General features: G+C 38.1%; 1 pseudogene; it reads left to right on the forward strand.

Annotated features, from left to right (window-relative positions):
* The window catches only part of LOC105543166, a 43,066-nt pseudogene that overhangs the window by 12,742 nt on the left and 17,692 nt on the right, over nucleotides 1-12,632 (forward strand).

Below are 12,632 nucleotides of genomic sequence, written 5' to 3' on the forward strand. Positions count from 1 at the left end.
GAAAATAAGGGCTCCAAAGTTTGAAAGTTAAAAAATGGGAAAAAATATACTGTACAAACGCTAATACAAGGAAAGCTAATTTAGTTATCCCAGTACCAGATGAAATAAGCAACAACACCAGAGTGATTTGTCTTTTCATTGTAAGTTTCATAGTCATTTCATAATGATAAAAGTGTTAATTAACAACTAGGTAAATAATCTATTCTTTTTCTTTTTTTTTGAGATGGAGTTTGGTTTTGTCACCCAGACTGGAGTGCAGTGGCATGATCTCAGCTCACTGCAACCTCCACTTCCCGAATTCAAGCAATTCTCCTGCCTTGGCCTCCCGAGTAGCTGAGATTACAGGCGTGTGCCAACACACCTGACTAATTTTTGTATTTTTAGAAGAGATGGGGTTTTGCCATGTTGGCCAGGCTGGTCTCAAACTCCTGACTTCAAGTGATCCCACCCACCTCGGCCTCCCAAATTTCTGGGTTTACAGGCGTGAGCCACCGTGCCTGGCCAATAAAGCTATTCTGAATTTGTATGCACAAAAATCATAGCCTCAAAATGTATTAAGCAAAAACACCAAAAAAAATTTAGAGAAATAAAAAAGTCCACCCTCACAGTTGCAAATGTGAACACAGCTTTCTCAATAACAAGCAGACAAAAAACACCAGTGAGGATTAGGAAGATTCAAACTACATGTCGAATAAAGTTGCAATGATGGGTATGTGGAAACTGTACACACTGCAGGATAAAGGCTATTTTCAAGTGAACATAGAAGAGTGACCAAAAACAGGCTTGAACTGGGCCAAAAAGTAGCCCTCAATAAATACCAAAAGATTGAAATCATACGGAAAAAGTATTCTGACAACCATAATTAAGCTAAAATCATTAGCAAAATTGTAATTTAAAAATACCCAAATGTTTTATAATTAAAGAAAGAACATGGTCAAAAAATTATACTTGGAGTTAGAAAATAATTTGAACTGAATGACAATGAAAATATGAAAAATCACAACTTATAGGATGCAGTTAAGCAGGGCAGGGAGAGAAACATACAGTCTCCAATGCATTTATTTTTTAAAAAGAGAAAGGACAAAAATTAAGTTACTTAAACATTCATCTTCAGAAGCTAGAAGAGAACAGCAAATGAAACTCAAGAAAAGAAGAAAATGTTAGAGATAACAAAAAATAAAATCAATGGAATAGAAAATAGTACAATAGGAAAAATTACCAAAGCCAAATTAGTCATTTGAAAAGTCTAATAAATGTGAGAGAGAGTGCTCATGCATAGAATGGAAAAAATGCAAGTTATCAATATCAGAAATGAAAAAGGGGAGATGATTACGTATCTTTCTCAGTTCACTGCAACTTCTGCCCCCAGAGGTCAAGTGATTCTCTCCCCTCAGCCTCCCAAATAGCTGGCACCACAGGTGCGTGCCACCACACCCAGCTGATCTTTTTTATTTTGTAGAGACAGGGTTTCATCATGTTGCCCAGGCAGGTCTCGAACTCCTGAGCTCAAGCAAGCTGCCTGCCTCAGCCTCCCAAAGTGCTGGAATTACAGGTGTGAGCCACCATGCCTCGCCTCTTTTGCCCACTTTTTAATCGGGTTCTTTGATTTTGGCTCATGAATTTGTGTAAGTTCCTTATAGATTCTGGATATTAGATTTTTGTTGGATGCATAGTTTGCAAATATTTTCTCCCATTTTGTAGGTTGCCTGTTTACTCCGTTGATAGTTTCTTTTGCTGTACAGATGCTCTTTAGTTTAATTAGGTCCCATTTGTCAATTTCTGTTTTTGTTGCAATTGCTTTAATTTTAATTTTAATTTTTGTTATTTTTATTTTTATTTTTATTTTGAGACAGAGTCTCACTCTGTCGCTGGAGCTGGAGTGCAGGGGCACGATCTCAGCTCACTGCAACCTCCACCTCCCGGGTTCAAGCAATTCTCCTGCCTCAGCCTCCCATGTTAAGTGGGATTACAGGCACCCGCCACTATGCCTAGCTAATTTTTTGTATTTTTAGTAGAGACGGGGTTTCACCATGTTGGCCAGGCTGGTCTCGAGCTCCTGACCTCGTGATTCGCCCATCTTGGCCTCCCAAAGTGCTGGGATTACAGGAGTGAGCCACCACTCCCAGCCTATTTATTTATTTTTTTGAGACCCAGTCTCACTCTGTCTCCCAGACTGGAGTGCAGTGGCACAATCTTGGCTCACTGCAACCTCTGCCTCTCAGATTCAAGCGATTCTCCTGCCTCAGCCTCCTGAGTAGCTGGGACTACAGGTGCGAGACACCACACGGTCTCCCCAAGTGTTGGGATTACAGGTGTGAGCCACTGTACCCAGCCTGCAATTGCTTTTAGATTTTCTGTTTTTATTTGATTTTCACCAGTTTATGCCTATTTTTTCTTTATGGAAAAATATGATTTTTAGCTTACCTTGCTATTTTCTTACTGTAACAGGAAGTAAATCTCTATCTTCCCCTAGTATTCATGCTAAATATTTTGTTTTCTCTTAGCAATCTCTTGATTGGGAAAAAATAATTCTAGCCAAACCTAAATCAGTTTCGTTTCATGGTCAATGGCTATACTTAGGAAGGAGAACCTGAAAGTTAGTAAAAATAATAACAATGATTTTTCAGTCACTTTTACTATTCCTGACTATAACTTCCACGTTGTGAAAAGATAAATGTATATTAGTCTTGAGTATTTCAGAACATATTGGTTCACAGCCATATTGCATTTCTACTGCATGTTAACCTCATTCTACTGATGGATGCAACTTAACATCATTCTACTGAGGAAACAAATAGGGAAATTAGAAAAATATTAATAATTAACTGTCAGGATGTGAGATATTTAGAAAAAACAAAATCCTTTGATGAATTAAGAAATGCTCAGAATGTTTTGTTATGGGCATGAAAGTTTAAGCCACATGAATAGTGAGAATTCTGAGATTCTAAGAGGCCGTAAAATGAGACTCGTTATCTAACTGTTAGGGTCCTCCCAGAGAAAATGTTCAGAGTTTTCTACCAAAGGCCTGCACAGCCATCTTTTATCTAATTTGTCAATTCACTCAGATGGTCAGTAAGTTTAGTGAAGAGAAAAATCATTTCAGACATAATTAATTTGGGATACATTTTTAAAAGTAATTACTGGGCAAGGATTGAATAAACCTAGTATTTTAGTGTCTGGAGACATACTCAGTAGAGGAACAAAAGGAACTTGACCAAATAGATGTGTGAACTTTGGCACTAAATAAAATGATCATTTACATATCTAACTCAACATACTGACAAAATATCATTTTCTACATATGTGAATTCAATCTCTGTAAGTTCATTTACATCTAATTACTGCTCCAACTTCTAGGCAACTTACAAATTTAGCAAGTGTAGAATAAATTTATCTCATGCAAAGGGTTAGTATTCAGGTTTAGAAGAAAAGTCTAAGACTGTTGACCATGCATGATTTCAATCATTGTGTGATAGAAGTTTACATAAAATAATTTGTGATTTCTTGATTTTTATTTATTTATTTATTTATTTTGGAGTCTGGTTCCATCGTCCAGGCTGGAGTGCAGTGGTGTGATTTCAGCTCACTGCAACCTCCACCTCCCGGGTTCAAGTGATTCTTGTGCCTCAGCCTCCTGAATAGGTGGGATTACAGGCATGTGCCACCATGCCTGGCTAATTTTGTATTTTTAGTAGAGATGGGGTTTCGCCATGTTGCTTTTGCCATGTTGGTCAGGCTGGTCTCAAACGCCTGACCTCAAGTGAGCCGCCCGCCTCTGCCTTCTTAACTGCTGGGATTACAGGCGTGAGCCACTGCGCCTGGCCTAATTTGTGATTATTATATAAAAAGACACTTACTTTGCATTTTTTTCATGACATAAAAACTGATCAATTTAATTAAAAATTAATCAAAGCAGTTATTCTAATAAATTAGAATAACTAATTTATTCCCTGATGGGGTGCAAACTCCGTGGGTGTCCTCATTGTCTAGCTTGTTCCCTGTTATGCCTCTGCTGTTTCCTCTAGTTCTCGCTTTATGTAGGCACTCGGTTAGTATTTCCTCCAAAAAAAAAAATACATACTTACAATATGAAAATAAAACTTTGAGCTATTGAAATTTTGTGTGTGTGTGTGGTGGAGTCTCTCTCTGTTACCAGGTTGGAGTGCAGTGGCATGATCTCGGCTCGCTGCAACCTCCGCCTCCCGGGTTCAAGCCATTCTCCTGCCTCAGCCTCCCTAGTAGGTGGGACTATAGGCATGTGCCACCACACCCAGCTAATTTTTGTATTTTTAGTAGAGACGGGGTTTCACCATGTTGGCCAGAATGATCTTGATCTCTTGACCTCATAATCTGCCCGCCTCGGCCTCCCAAAGTGCTGGGATTATAGGTATTAGCCACCGAACCCAGTCTGAAATTGTTTTAATTTAACCATTTCATTGTTATACAGGCACAACCTAATTTTTTTATGCTTTAGCATATGTTCCTATTACTTTCCTTTAAGTTATAGAGTAAATTGGGAAATGCTAATCTCATACTTCCGTAATATACAATACATAAATGATTGAATACAGCTTCAAGGTAGTTCCATTTTTTAAATCACAGACAATACTCCAGAGACTCACCTGTACTTAGTGCCAAATACGCAATGGAAGAACATAAATACAACAATTATTTTCTAAGAACTTGCTAGTCCTAGGCAGTGTTCTCTGCATGGTAGCTCAATGTCTCCACAGCAACCAAGTGGAGGCCACCGTGAAATAACCCAGCCGGAGGTTCAAGATAAGATTTTAGATAGTATGATTACATGTAATTTCAGGTATCTTGAAAATAATTTGGGGGTTTGCACTAAAAATCTTAGGATTCAAAGCCACTCTGAGCCCACCATCAGAACTGTGTTTTTTTCTAATCTATCACATGTAGAGGTCTTATCCAAAACCAGATAAATCACTGTCAAGCTGCTTAGGCATCTGAACAGATTAAATCAAGATTCCAACATGAAATAATTTGCATACTAAAAGGAGGAAATCTGCCATTTGATTTCATCTAAGTTTTAAAAGCGTCAATGCAGTTCCACATTTGTTCAAGGGAAAAATTGTTAGCTGAACAAGAAAGACCTGAAGTTACAAGTCCCATTTGGACCACCTGTCATGTTCACTGTGTGGGACCTAGGGTCATTTATGGGGTTTGCTATGTTTAGTTAGTAGTATCTTGCAGGGAAATAATGCCTTTTCATTAAATCACACAGTTTTAAAATGCTTCTATTTGTTTTTTTATGTAAAGAATTTTGGAAGGGACACAAAAATAGTTCACATTTTTCATTTGGTTCATTTTGTAAATAGATTCACATTACAAATGTTTTAGCTAAATTGCATGGAAGAACTTTAACTATGTATGTCAATCTTGACGGACTAAATTTAACATCCCAGTACAATTATTTAAAATGAATTAATTACCAGATTGAATAAACTATGAAAGGAAATAATTTGTGGATTTTGCAGAAAAATATTGACTAATTAGACTCTGAAATTGCTAACTCAGACAATCAATAATCCAGTGATTAAATCTTTAAAAAAGTAAAAAATTCATCATGCTGACCTGTTTTCACATATTGATAAACTTAGTTTTTGTTTTTTTTTAACAGAGTCTTCCTCTGTCTCCCAGCCTGGAGTGCAGTGGCATGATCTCGGCTCACTGCAACCTCCGCCTCCCGGGTTCAAGGGATTCTCCGCCTTAGCCTCCTGAGTAGCTGGGACTACAGGCATGAGCCACCACACCCAGCCAATTTTTGTGTTTTTTGGTAGAGACAGGTTTCACCATGTTGGCCAGGCTGGTTTCAAACTCCTGACTTCAAGTGATCCGCCTGCCTCGGCCTCACAAAGTGCTAGGATTAAAGGCACGAGCCACTGTGCCCGGCCTGATACGTCTAATTTTAAAAGTGACTTGCTAAGCCGTATTTATCTCAAATAACGTTCAATGTTTTCTAGTTGCAGAGTATTTTGAAAATTTGGTTTAATTTTAGAATTGGTTAACTAGTTTTAAACTCTTAGCATACTATATCCCATCCCACGAAACGTTAAAATACATTGCACCATCCCATTTGTCTATTTCTTCAGGCTCTCTCTGCTAAAAGAGCTTTTAGAAAGAAACTGTCAATAGAAACCTGGGCTTCCTCAGCAGAGCAAAGCCTTGCGAAGAACACCATTTGCTGTTTTGTATTTGAATGCGCATGTGTACATCCTTTTAAAACTCTTTCCATGTGTACAATGACAGATTTCAGATTGGAGTTAATCTGAGCATGGAAGACTATGCCCTGGCATTTGGAATTAAACCCTTCATTGCCTTGATGATTCAACCCATCATGACTATGACTGTGGTTGACAACCAAGGACTGGGGCTTCCCTTTGACATTCAGGTAAGTTCATGGCCACTGTGCTCTCATGGACAAAGAGGCATATTTTCAAAACTATATATCTATATCTATTTATCTTTATCCTTTTAAAAATCAGATTTGTTGATAAATAATATATGTGCAGTAACTTCACACTTTTTATGTACAGTTCCATGAATCTGGGCAAATGTACAGCTGTGTGACCACCACCACAATGAAGATAAAGCAGAATTCCATCAGCCCAAACAGTGCCCTTATGTTTCTCTGCCACCAATCCCCCTGTCCCCACTCCTCGTCCCTGGCAACCACTGATTGGTTTTCTATCCATATAGTTTGTCATTGGTTTTCTATCCATACAGTTTGTCATTACAGAATGCCAAATCAATGGAATTATTTTTTATATAGCCTTTTGCTTCTGGTTTCTTTCCTTTAGCACAATGTCTTCAATAGAATAATTTTGTATTAAGAAATGGAAATATGGTGTAGTTAAGGTTCTATTTCTTAAGAAACATTTTCATTGAACAGGTGACCTTTTCACTAAACAGGTGAAGGAATGAAAGACCTGTGTAAAATTAAAGCCATGAGGTCATTCCAGTGGAAGTGGTTCTCATTAGCTACCGCTAAAGGTTTTTCCTTGCCCTAGCTAAAGTTCAATCTTATTAGAGCTTAGTGCACAAATTCTGTAAATCTACTCTGTCTCATGGGAAAAATCGTCATTCTTACCTATCTATAAATAGATAAGAATTCCTACAAAATATTTAGAAGCTATCTTCTTTAAAAGCAAAAAGGCAAAAAGAAATCGTTTCAGAATACAAAATTAAATGAAGTAATGCCAGGACATTTTTTAAAAATCTATTTTGTAGTCACACTTGTTCAACAGAGGAAAAGATTGCTTCCATTTAAGAAATGTTAGCACTAAGATTCATATAGATTCAGTACTACACACTTGTTCAATACAATATGCTTGTTTGAGGCTATTCAATGTGCAAGCATTACTTTCTAAAATAAAATTTAAATTCCTCATTTACTATCTGGTTGGCAAATTGCTCTTCAGTTTTTCAGAAATTATTCTCTGTATCATATGTTAGCAAGAGAACAAGCTTGAAATCAGCAAAATCTGGTTTTGAATCTTGATGTTTATAGTGATGTGTTAAAAACTTTTCATTTTGGAAAACTTCAAATACATACAACATTTTGAAAAAATAGTATAATGAAACCTCATTTTCTCCTTACTCAACTTTAACAAGTATCAATTTATGGCCAATCTTGTTTCATCTGTACCCCACTCCCCATGAAATTTCTCATCCCTGCTTCTAGATTATTTTAAACTAAACCCTAAAGATGTAAACTTTTCTTAATATTTCCATTTTCTTATGAATAAAATGACTATAAGAATATAAATGAATATAAGACTTACTGTCTGAGTTCTTACACAGGTTAAGTGCTGGCCTCTAAACCACACTATTCCTGGCCTTTAGTGTTGTCAATATACAAACATCTCTCTCTCTTTTCCTAATTGAAAAAATAACATCTATTTACATTAATCAACATGGTTAGGAGGCACTTACCTTTTCGAAGGACTTTTACGTTAATCAGCTCCAGATATTTCCTTTACTTTTCGACAAATGCATTATATCCTAAGTTGAAATGAATGAATTCCTATAACTGAATTAGTTAAAATATGACTAGAAATAAAATGACCCATCAATCCTTCCATTCTCTTTTCTGCCACTATTTTGTGTATCCTAATTTAAAATTTAAGTGTCTTCTTTGTTGGCAAATCAATACCTTTTGCTCTTTCTTCAAAAGGCAGGGGGCCACACAAGCATTAAAACCTGAAAACAAGTCTAAAATTTGGCAGAGAAATTCAAGTTTTACGTTTTGTATCCCCTGATACTTCAATATTTCCGAATCCTTTTATCTTCTTGGCCAAGAGGAATATATTTAAGTCACTCCTTTAAAATATTTGTATTGCCACCATATCTCCTCTGCTAGTCTCTGCTGACATCCTCAATGCTGGAACAACTTTCAGTTCGGTTCTTCCATGGAAAGCTATTTTTAAGCTCAGTTGCTAAAGAAGAAACCAGTTTACCCAGGTACAGAGCAGGATGAGCAAAAACATACAGCTCAAAGGCATAACAGAAGACAAACCCTACTCCTATATACAAAGAAGAAAAGATGTTATTACGAATGGCTGGTCTTGAAAACTGTGCTTCTTAAAAATTGATTTTTTGGTAGGAATCTAATTAAATATGCTTTCACTAAGTTTTTAAGAGCCAGTAATATGGAAGTGCATTGATTAGTAACTCCCAAATCTCAATCATAATTGTCTGTTTATCATTGACTCTGTCTGCACTCATGATATTCCACTAATAGGATGCCAAATGCCATTTTTAAAAATTGGGATATAAAAGGTAGAAAGTGCAAACTGAATCAGCATTTTTCTCTGACACAGAGATTCAGCAAAGAGTAGGATGCAGCAAGACTTCCAGAAGCGATTCCTTCATTCTCCCAGCATCTCTCAAACTGCTATCACAACATGAACTATTTATGGATTTTTAAAGATCTTAATGGATTTATGAAGATCTTAAAAAGAGGTTTTAAGACACATCTTTGAAGATGACTGAAAGACTAGGGGAAGAGGCCCATGAGAAAAGCTAAAAGAAGCATTTTTATCTCAACTAGAAAAAGCTGAAGAGTAATTTAGTAATAATCACCAAGCCGGTTATGGAGAGAGTGGTAGATATAATCATCTTTACAGAGGGCATAAGAATATACTGTGGTTGACTAATGATATAAAATCATTTTCTGGCAGAATCTTATTTCCAAAAACAGATGAAATTCACAAGTTTGAATATAAGAGGGATTTGGAGGGGATGGGTAAATAACCATACAACATCTCGAATAAGGTTAATTTTTTAAAGTAAGCCTTTAATTAGGTAAACGAAGTAATAACAACCCACAAGTTTTACACCAGAACACCCACCTCTTGGTTACCTGTTACCAGACCTCTTCATCCCTCTCATCAGCCCCCACTTCCCCACTTTCACCCCCCAGTTTGCAGAGATAACTTTTGGAATGAGAAACAGAATGAGTAAGCGCCATTTCTTCTTGATCAAGGGAGTTGAAAGTAAGACCCCTCCGTCATTCACTAATTTCTTTGCCTTCACCCTTCTCCTCCCTGGATGGTCTTGAGGCTTAAGACATGAAAAGCAACTCTTATCACCAAGTTTGGGGAGTATACACAAAAAGAAAAGGGAAAGGCCAGTGGCCCCAAGTGCCCCCTTGATATCACAGAAACCACAGCTGCTGTGCTGCTCTGCCTTCATTTTCCTCACTGGGAAATACACAGAGACCCTGCCCAGTGCTCACAACCAGCAGCTGTTGCACTCAGCCACTCTGGGACCAGCTGATGGCCTCTGATTGCACCCTCCATTAGATTAACCAGCTAGCATAACTGGTACTTTAATCTACCTTTAATTAAATAAGAGTTAGAATCATGAAAACGCATTTTTAGTTGCAACCCCAAAGGGATTAGTAAGGAGAGGGGCACTCTGCGTAGAAAGATTACCTCCCAAAAAGTCAAATACAGTGATGACATTATTTTAAGTGCATGAAATGGGGATTCGTCTGGATTTGGAATAGGCTCACATATATCAAAATGGACATTTTTCAGTGTGTGTGGAATAAGTGGTATTTGACAGTCTAGATAGCCCAGATGAGTGTTCTCACTTCATATTCATGGACTCAAATGCAGGATGTGTGTGGTCCATCAGCCTTAGGTTCCACTATTTCATAAACTATTTTTTGGTGTCTTAACTCAAAGGACAGCTGAAGTCAAAGGCCAGATTTTCTTTCTTTTCTTTTCTTTTTTGAAACAGTCTTGCTTTGTCGCCTATGCTGGAGTGCAATCTCGGCTCACTGCCACCTCAGCCTCCCAAGTAGCTGGGATTGCAGGCACACGCAACCACACCCAGCTAATTTTTGTATTTTTAGTAGAGACGGGGTTTCGCCATGTTGGCCAGGCTGGTCTCGAACTCTTGATCTCAGGTGATCTACCCCCACCTTAGCCCCCAAAGTGCTGCGATTACAGGCCTGAGCCACCGTACCTGGCCCACATTATCATTATCAAACAAAATAAACTCCTTAAATGGATTTTCAGTGAGTTTGGGTCCTGATCATTTACACGTTGCCTTGTTTTCTTACTTTTCTATCCTAATGGAGATGGTCTCCATGCAATTACCTTAGGGGGAATGGGATTGAGGGGTTGAACTTAAAGGAGAAAGGGGTGCCATGGCTGGAATATGACACCAAATCTCATGCTGAGGCTTGGCCTCTAATGTGGCAGTGTTGAGAAGTGGTGTCTTTAAGAGGTGACTGGGTCATTCAAGAGGGATCAATGCCTTTCTCCTGAAAGGAAGCTCTTGCTCGCTTGGGAATGGATTAGTCACCACTCAAGTGAGTTGTTATAAGCAAGGCTGCCTCCCATGTTTGGTCTCTGCACATGCACTTCTCCTTCTCCTTCCTTAATGGATTTAGGCGCTGTGTTATGACACGGCACAAAGCAAGGCCCTCGCCAAAAGCCAGCCAGATGCTGCCCCCTGATCTTGGACCTCCCAGCTTCCAGAACTGTGAGCTAAATAAGCGTCATTTTTTAACAAATGTTTTAGTCTCAGGTATTCTCAGTCAACAGAAAATGGGCTAAGAGGGGGACTTTAGGGTTGTTTGAAGTTTAAACAAATTTCAGTCAATGTTTTTAAATTTTTTTATTAAGAAAAGCTTATTTATTAAAGGCAACAGACTTTTAAAAAAATATTAAAGTAAGAAAGGCTTACTTGCTTTCGGCAACAACAGACTGGATATCAGAAAAATCTTTACACCACAAAACCCTTGGATTTCATGGATATACATTTAATTTAAAAAAAAATAAATGGCTGAACTGGTAAGAAACTAAGCAAAATCCTCAGATGCCAAAGCAAGAACAGGAGGCCAGATAGCTAAGGAAGCATTGACTCTGCTGTGTGCTCAAGGCATCTGCTGGTTCCCCCAGAACCTAAAGTTTTGGTTCTAGTGGCAACCCCAAAGGGCCACATCCTCAGTGAATGATGAATCAGAACAAAATACAAAATGACAGGGAGAAATCCCTCAGGAAGAAGACTAATCTGGGTGGAGTCTGGAGAATATGCCCTCAGCATTTGTCTTTATAAACCAGCACTCACATAATTCTGGAGTCCTACTCCTACAGGCTACACTTTTCTCTTTTAAGCTGAAAATTTAGTTTACAGTGGTCCTGATTGGCAATGTCTCCAGGCACCTATATGTAACAAAGGCAAATGATTTCTGAAAGAGTGTACCTCAGTACAGGAATCAAAATATTGCCACAAATAAAATTCCATCAAATATGAGATTATGAATTTTAAAAATTCAGAATCATACAAGGATATAAAGTTTCAGGAACAAGCCAACTGAAGTAATAGATAGCGAAATCAGACTAACAACGATTTGACATAGAAGAATAATCAGTATTCGAATATAAAATGTTCAGTATGTTTACACATGGAGGAAAATAACATCATAAGAATAGAACAAGATACATAAATAGAACATCCTAAGAATAGAACAAAATAATCAGGAATTTGGGGAAAAATAGAACTACAGTCATGGGAAGCATAAGTATGTTTTGGTTAATGATGGACCGTGTATATCAGCAGTCCCCACCCTTTTTGACACCAGGGACTGGTTTCGTTGAAAACAATTTTTCTACAAACCAAGGTGGGGGAATGGTTTCAGGATTTCAAATGCATTATATTTTTGTACATTTTATTTCTATTATTATTGCATTGTAATATATAATGAAGTAATTTCACAACTCACCATAATGTAGAATCGGTGGGAACCCTGAGTTTGTTTTCCTGGGAGCCAGTGACAGATCATAAGGCATTAGATTCTCATAAGGCGTGCACAACCTAGATCCCTCACATGCAAAGTTCACAATAGGGTTCACGCTCCCATGAGAATTTCATGCCGCTGCTGATCTGACAGGAAGCAGAGCTCAAGCAGCAATGCGAGCAGTGGGGAGTGGCTGTAAATACCGATGAAGCTTCTTTTTTTTTTTTTTTTTTTTGAGATGGAGTCTGGCTCTGTCTCCCAGGCTGGAGCTCAGTGGCCGGATCTCAGCTCACTGCAAACTCCACCTCCCGGGTTCACGCCATTCTCCTGCCTCAGCCTCCCGAGTAGCTGGGAC

This window comes from Mandrillus leucophaeus, unplaced genomic scaffold (assembly GCF_000951045.1).
Source record: "Mandrillus leucophaeus isolate KB7577 unplaced genomic scaffold, Mleu.le_1.0 Scaffold277, whole genome shotgun sequence".
Taxonomy (NCBI): domain Eukaryota; kingdom Metazoa; phylum Chordata; class Mammalia; order Primates; family Cercopithecidae; genus Mandrillus; species Mandrillus leucophaeus.